Genomic DNA, 7,482 nt, shown 5'->3' with positions numbered 1-7,482 from the left:
TGGAATCCAGAGAGGGGACGTGGATGGCTCCACAGCAAGAGAGGATGGACGCTCACTCTTAGCTTTACATGGGGAGGATGCTTTACTGCTCGTGGACAATACCTGTTACCATCTCCTGTAATCCTCAGGTCAGCCCTATTGAGGTGGGTGGGGGCAGAGCAGGGGCTGTAAGCCATATTCTAGTGGGAGGCACTGGAACGTAGAGAGATTAAGTGACATGCCAAGAGTTACCAGTCGCTTTTGCCAACATTAGAGATAGATTTCTTACAGGCTTTTTCTATTTATGCACTTCCCACCAAAGGGAACACTGTTCTCATTTGGGGCAGACGTAGCAATTCGTCCAAGTCGTGTGCCTGAATCATCACAAGTGGCCTCGGTTTGGAGCTGACACAGGAGTTGGAATGTCCAACCTTGGTGATTCATTTCATTTGATGAAATCGGAAGTTCCCAGAGGGACGTACCATGGGGGGTCCGCGGACAGACGGCACATCCAGCAGTCAGAAACCCAGGAGTGACGTCAGGGATGTTCTGACCTATCAAGGGTAATAATTAGTAGAATGATTAGAATAAGAAAACGGGAGTAAAGGGGTCATTCTGGGTGAATGGCAACAAGGGTTTATGGAAAATGAGAAGAATTATTTTAACTGAGCAGATACAAAACAGAAAAAGAATCAAATGGGAGTCTTGACCCAATATCTTGTGTGGAAACTGCCCACTAGCCATCACAATTTGCCTGTTCTGAAAATCTTGGGGCAGCTGCCTGCTTCTGAAGACTGGCTATTTCCAGAGGATCTCTGAGAAGCCTCAGTTTGAGTAGCCCTCTAATTGTGTGAAATTCTGATTTTTTAAATTATTTTATTTATTTTAGTGGAGACATGTGAAGCCAAGGGTGAACTCCCAGGAGTTATACTGCTTTGTTTTTAAACAGTACCTGAAGGGGTCCCTTCAGGGGATGTGTAAGGGCAGTTTTTCTCTGATGTCTCTGCCTGAGGTTGAAGATCATGAAGAGGCTTCCAGGAAGATTTCAGGAATGGAGGCCTGAAGCTGTTGGTGAAAACCTTGGGCACTATTACAAGGGCTCTTTGCAATATGCTGCCATGTCTGCACGTAGTAGGGTAGTGCAATCTAGTCTGGGTAGTGAAATTCCTAGAGATAAGGAACTTCCAGCTACTCATTTAGTGGGAGAGCCTGTGTGTTCCCAAGGGAATAGACTGGAGAGCCATCATCGCTAGTGTGTATTTGCACCCAGGGAGCTCACAGGTTTCTGAAAGTTTTGCTACTTTTAATGGAAGGATGAAAATGTTTTGCCCACTTGAAACAGTTTATGTCTTAAATAATGAACTGTGTTCCAGCAAAATTGTAATTTCTTGTGAAACTCTATATTTCTTTTTGGCCAAGTAAAGAGAACCCTTTTTAGAGGCTTTTTTGTTCTCTGGACAAAGTCGGAGATCATTCACACATTGTATAAGAACTGAATTACAAGGGAAACTTAGATTTCCTTTTTCAGTCTTGATCGAGCACATGGGAAAAGGAGAGGGGCCTTCAGTGAACTCCTGGGCCATGACTGTCCAGGTATGCCACTGTTCTGTCCAGGAGAGAACAAAAAGGATATACCCTTCTGGTCTCTTAGTGAAACAACTTTGGATTCAGAATTTCTTTTGGAGGCCTCAACATAGCATCCAAAATGTGCTGCCCATTGGGCTTCCTCCTTTCCGATGATGCTTCTCAAATGAATGATTTTGCTCCAATCAGGTTGTCTAGAGTTGGCCCTGAAAAGCCAAGTCATCGTTGGTGAAGTCGTGGGGAACAAGAATTCGGATTGTGATGAATGTACACATGAGCATCAGACATTTTTTTCTGGAAGAGGAGAGGGGTTAGGTTTAGAGGATTCCCAAGAGAGCTGGTGACAGTTGGTAGAAATAGAACATTTGTGCATCTCATGCCTTGGGCCCCAAAAATGACAGGGCTGAAGAGAGAGATGGTAGATTTGAAGATCCAAGAACATCAAGTGCCGGGAGGAGCCCAGGTCCTGCAGGAGGAGGATCATAAAAAGCAGGAAAGAGGAACTTGGCCAAAGCTACAAAAAGGACCTTCTCAGTAAGAGAGAGGAGACGGGTGCCTGGGTGGCAAAGGCGGGTAAGCATGTGACTCCTGATTTCGGCTCAGGTCATGATCTCTGGGTCCTGGGGTCAAGTCCCATGTCAGGCTCTGCCCTCAGTGGGGATTCTGCTTTGGGGTCTCCCTCTCTCTTCCTCTGTCCCTCCCCCACTCGTGCCATCTCAGTCTCTCCCAAAATAAAATAAATAAATCTTTACCAAAAAAAAAAAAAGAGTATAAAAATGAAAGAGGAAATAAATTACATGCGGATGGTGGATCTATGGGTCCGAGGCTTCGCATCCTGCGAAGTCGTCTTCCTTACGGACGACAGTGGCCATCGTCATGGCCTGGTCTTGGGAAAGGAAAGGGGACAATCAGGGTGAAGTGAGGATTTAGGCCACTGCCCCTGGGATTATGTCCCCGACCCCAAAACTCAATGCTGCCCTCAGCTCCGCAGTCCCCCCACCCCACCACCCATGGGGCCGTGATCCCTTTACCTCACTGGTGAGAAAGGCGTCCAGGGTCTCTGGGCCCTTCCCAGCCCTCAGATTTCATAACTGGGACCAGGAAGCAGTGCCTGTCAGCCCATTCTTTCAAGAGGCAGCCACGGTGGTGCCCATGACTTTTTGTCCCCATGATTTCCTACCTTCCTCTGCTCCCTCCTGCTACCCTCTCTCCTCTCTCCCTGAATCATTAATTCCTTATTTCCCTTCTCCTGTCATCTCCAACAACCAGATTGTTCTCTGCAATGGGAACAGTGGAGGAACGATCATGGGTTTACTGACACGCTCCCTAGTCAATCAGTTGATCAATGAGCCAATGCAGCTAACATGGAGGCGGCTGCCACGGGCCTGGGGTGATGCTGGGCCATGAGAGTGACCATCAGCTGGGCAATCAAGTAGACTGCCCCGTGCCTGGGCTCATCTTGGGCACTTGACACACACTTCCTATTGATGACAGCCCGTAAGCGTCCTAGCCCAGAGAGGAGATGAATGTGACAGTAGAGGTAATGGTACTTGTCCGAATTCCCCTAGTCTGTCAGTGGGGGGACGGGCATTCTCCAGCTGGTGTGGCCACATAAACACCAGTACCTGCAGTGTTCACCAAAGACCCTGAGACCTGGAAGGACTAGGGGAGGCCCCGAGCAGATGGATGGAAGGTCCGACGGTGGGCTGTGACCACGATGTGGGGACCAGGCCCGTCGCTGTCAGTGGACTCTGACAGGAGCAAAGACCCTGGCCCCGCTTCCCAGAGCCTCTGTCCTGGGCCCAGTCAGTCCCAGGAGACCAGCTCAGAGGGACCGTGAGAGCCAGTGTGTGCTGCCAGCCCAGCAGCCTTCACACAGGCCTCCAGAATTCCCGTCAGCCAGGGAGGGTCTCCGGGCAGCTGCATATGAGCCTCTCTCTCATGGAGCCAAGTGAAGGTCTTGCTCTGCTCCCAGTATAAGGGATGTGGTGAGGAGAAGAGAGAAATGTGCTCCAGGATGTGCCTCTCACCTCACCTCTGCAGCAGAATGCCTCGGGGAGTATTGCTCGGTATGAATGGGGTTAGAGCATATGGAGGTATTTGGTTCCCAGGCATGAGCTGAGGGCCACCGCTTGGCCTCCCACGGTCATAGGGCTATAATGTGTGCGCTGTGACGAGATCTCTTTATCTCGTCTTTTCATTTCGTTTCTTTTCTTTTAATTTCTTTTCTTTTCTTTCTTTCTTTTTTTTTTTTTTTGAGAATGTGGACAATGGACATTGTGCAGTGGCAGTGGGATACACCTCCTGGAGCAATATGCAATCTCTCTCTCGCTCTTTCCATCTCTCCCTCTCTGCATCTCTGCATCTCTCTTTCTGTGTCTGACTCTCCCTGTCTCCCACACAAAAATACAATCTTATCACATAGAGCCACAAAAGACACCCCAAGCCTAAGCCTCACGCACACACACCCACACCACACACAGGGAATACAATGGCTTCCTAGGACTGTAGACACATGGACACACTTTTTCACCTGGGAAATCTCCAGTCCACCACACCCCCACAACCCAATCAGGGCGGCTCGCCAGACTGAGGATGGCAAGGATGCCCCACCTGCATTAACATCTAGTGTTTTGTCTCAGGAAGAGGCTGATTCCAGAATACGTACCGCATTCACCAGATGCTCCTGTCCCCTGCAGGTACAGAAAAGAGGACACCGTGAGGCCCAGGTCATGCTACACACTGTCTGTCTGCATGAGCTTTATTTCCCTCAATGACTTTAGGAACCCAGATGGAACACAGTGGTTGAGTCCAACGACCCCAAAGTAAGTGAACTGGGGATGCCTTAGGAAGTTGTTTTTCCTGGGGGACATGTCTGTCCAGTCCATTCAGGACGGTGACTACAAAATGCTTCATCCAAGCAGGAGAAAGTGTTGCTGAGGGACAGGATCCTACCACAGCGTTTAGAACCACGTTTGGTGTCGCCAATGCTAAATGTCCTCTCGAATCAGCTAACGGTTGGCAGAGACAACCACTCAACGCTCTCCCCACCAGGGAAGTTCCATATGTAGAATCTCAAAAGTATATATAGCTTTTTACATAAAATCTGTATATAAAAATAATTTCATTTCCATATACAAGCAGTTGACATTAGGAAAATGATTTTTGTTTTAGTATTATGTTCAATTCGCCAACACAGTGTATACTGTCTGAATTTCATCTGAATTTGATTGGAAAGAAACCCAGAAAGCAACATTTGTTCCTCGGGGATAGACAGGCGAGCTCACCTTGTCAGGAGGCAGGCCCTCCTCCTCTGGGATCCTCTGATACAGCCAGGACCAGACAGCGCCATCATCAGTCACATCTAGAAGGACACAGAGTACCTGTCAGCGTATTGGTGGTGCTGCTCAAGAATGATGCGGGGAGGGGAGCCTGGGTGGCTCAGTCGGTGAACCATCTGCCTTCAGCTCAAGTCAGGACCGCAGGGTCCTGGGATCGAGTCCTGGATGGGGCTTCTGCTCAGCAAGGGTCTGCTTTTCTCTCTCCCTCTGCCCTCTCACCTGTTTGTGCTCTCACTCACTCTCTCTCAAATAAATAAAATCTTAAAAAAAAAAAAAAGAATGCCTCGAAGAGTATTGCTCACTATGAATGGGGTTAGAGCATATGGAGGCATTTGGTTCCCAGGCATGGGCTGAACGCCGCCACTGGGCCTCCTGCGCTAATAGGGATAAAATATGTGCCCTGTAATGAGATTTCTTTATCTCATCTTGTCTTTTATTCTCTTTTCTTTTCTTTCTTTCTTTCTTTCTTTCTTTCTTTCTTTCTTTCTTTCTTTCTTTCTTTCTTTTCTTTTTCTTTCTTTTTTTTTTTTTTTTGAGAATGTGGACAATGGGAATTGTGCAGTGGCAGTGGGATACACCTCCTGGAGACATATGCAATCTCTCTCTCACTCTTTCCATCTCTCCCTCTCCCTCTCTGCATCTCTCTGTCTGTGTCTGTCTCTCCCTGTCTCCCACACAAAATCACACACTCACAATCACACCACATAGAGCCACAAAAGAAACCCCAACCCCAAGCCTCATGAACACACACCCACACCACACACAGGGAATACAATGCCTTCCTAGGACTGTAGACACATGGACACATCTTTTCACCTGGGAAATCTCTGGTGCCCCACACCCCCACAACCCAATCAGGGCGGCTCGCCAGACTGAGGATTGCAAAGATGCCCCACCTGCATTAACATCTAGAGTTTTATCTCAGGAAGAGGCTGATTCCAGAATACGTACCGCTCTCGCTGGTGATGGTTGAAGGTGTCACCTGCAGGTACAGAAAAGAGGACACCGTGAGGCTCAGGTCATGCTACACACTGTCTGTCTGCATGAGCTTTATTTCCCTCAATGACTTTAGGAACCCAGATGGAACACAGTGGTTGAGTCCAACGACCCCAAAGTAAGTGAACTGGGGATGCCTTAGGAAGTTGTTTTTCCTGGGGGACATGTCTGTCCAGTCCATTCAGGACGGTGACTACAAAACGCTTCATCCAAGCAGGAGAAAGTGTTACTGAGGGACAGAATCCTACCAGAGCGTTTAGAACCACGTTTGGTGTCACCAATGCTAAATGTCCTCGCGAATCAGCTAACGGTTGGCAGAGACAACCACTCAACGCTCTCCCCACCAGGGAAGTTCCATATGTAGAATCTCAAAAGTACATATAGCTTTTTACATAAAATCTGTATATAAAAATAATTTCATTTCCATATACAAGCAGTTGACATTAGGAAAATGATTTTTGTTTTAGTATTATGTTCAATTCGCCAATACAGAATATACTGTCTGAATTTCATCTGAATTTGATTGGAAAGAAACCAAGAAAACAACATCTGTTCCTCGGACAAAGAACTTCTAGCTCACCAAGGCGAGAGGTGTGCCTCCGGCGCTGTCTCCTTTGATGGGATCCAGGGCTTCCTCCAAGGCATCTAGGACACAGAGTACCCGTCAGCACATTCCTCTTGTTGCCCAAGAATATTCATGGACTGTTGCTTGATATGGACATGAGGCTGGGGTGTATGGAGCCAGCTGGTTTCCAAGCATGGACTGAAGTGCCCCTGCTGGGCCACCCACTGCAGTAAGGCTCTAAAGTGCGCAGTGTGATGACATGGCTTTGGAGAAGGGTGACATCATGCAGTATCTGTCTGACATATCTCCTGGAGAAACACCATTCTCTCGCTTTCTCCCCGTCTCTGTCTCTCTTTCTCGGTCATCTCTCTCTTTGTCTTTGTCTCTCTGCCTATGTCTCTCTGTCTTTCTGTCTTTGTTCCTCTCTCTCTCACACACACACACACACACTGACAAACACACCACATAGAGCCACAAAAGACACCCCAAGCCCAAGCCTCACGCACACACACCCACACCACACACAGGGAATACAATGGCTTCCTAGGACTGTAGACACATGGACACACTTTTTCACCTGGGAAATCTCCAGTCCACCACACCCCCACAACCCAATCAGGGCGGCTCGCCAGACTGAGGATGGCAAGGATGCCCCACCTGCATTAACATCCAGTGTTTTGTCTCAGGAAGAGGCTGATTCCAGAATACGTACCGCATTCACCAGATGCTCCTGTCCCCTGCAGGTACAGAAAAGAGGACACCGTGAGGCTCAGGTCATGCTACACACTGTCTGTCTGCATGAGCTTTATTTCCCTCAATGACTTTAGGAACCCAGATAGAACACAGTGGTTGAGTCCAACAACCCCAAAGAAGTGAACTGGAGATGCCTTAGGAAGTTGTTTTTCCTGGGGGACATGTCTGTCCAGTCCATTCAGGACGGTGACTACAAAATGCTTCATCCAAGCAGGAGAAAGTGTTACTGAGGGACAGGATCCTACCACAGCGTTTAGAACCACG

The 7,482-nt window shown here is 48.2% G+C and overlaps 1 long non-coding RNA gene across 2 annotated transcripts; it reads right to left on the bottom strand.

The window, feature by feature from the left end:
* Positions 1–241: 241 nt before the first annotated feature.
* LOC130542550 (uncharacterized) lies at positions 242–5,885 on the bottom strand. 2 transcript variants are annotated; one of them, XR_008957189.1, is made up of 3 exons: positions 5,856–5,885; positions 2,361–2,449; positions 242–533 (listed from the first exon to the last, which is right to left on the bottom strand). It is a non-coding gene; the product is annotated as an uncharacterized LOC130542550 (long non-coding RNA). The 2 variants fall into 2 exon arrangements; XR_008957188.1 differs by lacking the exon at positions 5,856–5,885 and adding an exon at positions 4,232–4,258.
* Positions 5,886–7,482: the final 1,597 nt, after the last annotated feature.

The sequence above is a fragment of the Ursus arctos genome, unplaced genomic scaffold (genome assembly GCF_023065955.2).
Source record: "Ursus arctos isolate Adak ecotype North America unplaced genomic scaffold, UrsArc2.0 scaffold_37, whole genome shotgun sequence".
NCBI classification, from domain to species: domain Eukaryota; kingdom Metazoa; phylum Chordata; class Mammalia; order Carnivora; family Ursidae; genus Ursus; species Ursus arctos.
The sequence above is the reverse complement of the archived record's forward strand: the minus strand, read 5'-3'. Positions and strand labels throughout refer to the sequence as shown.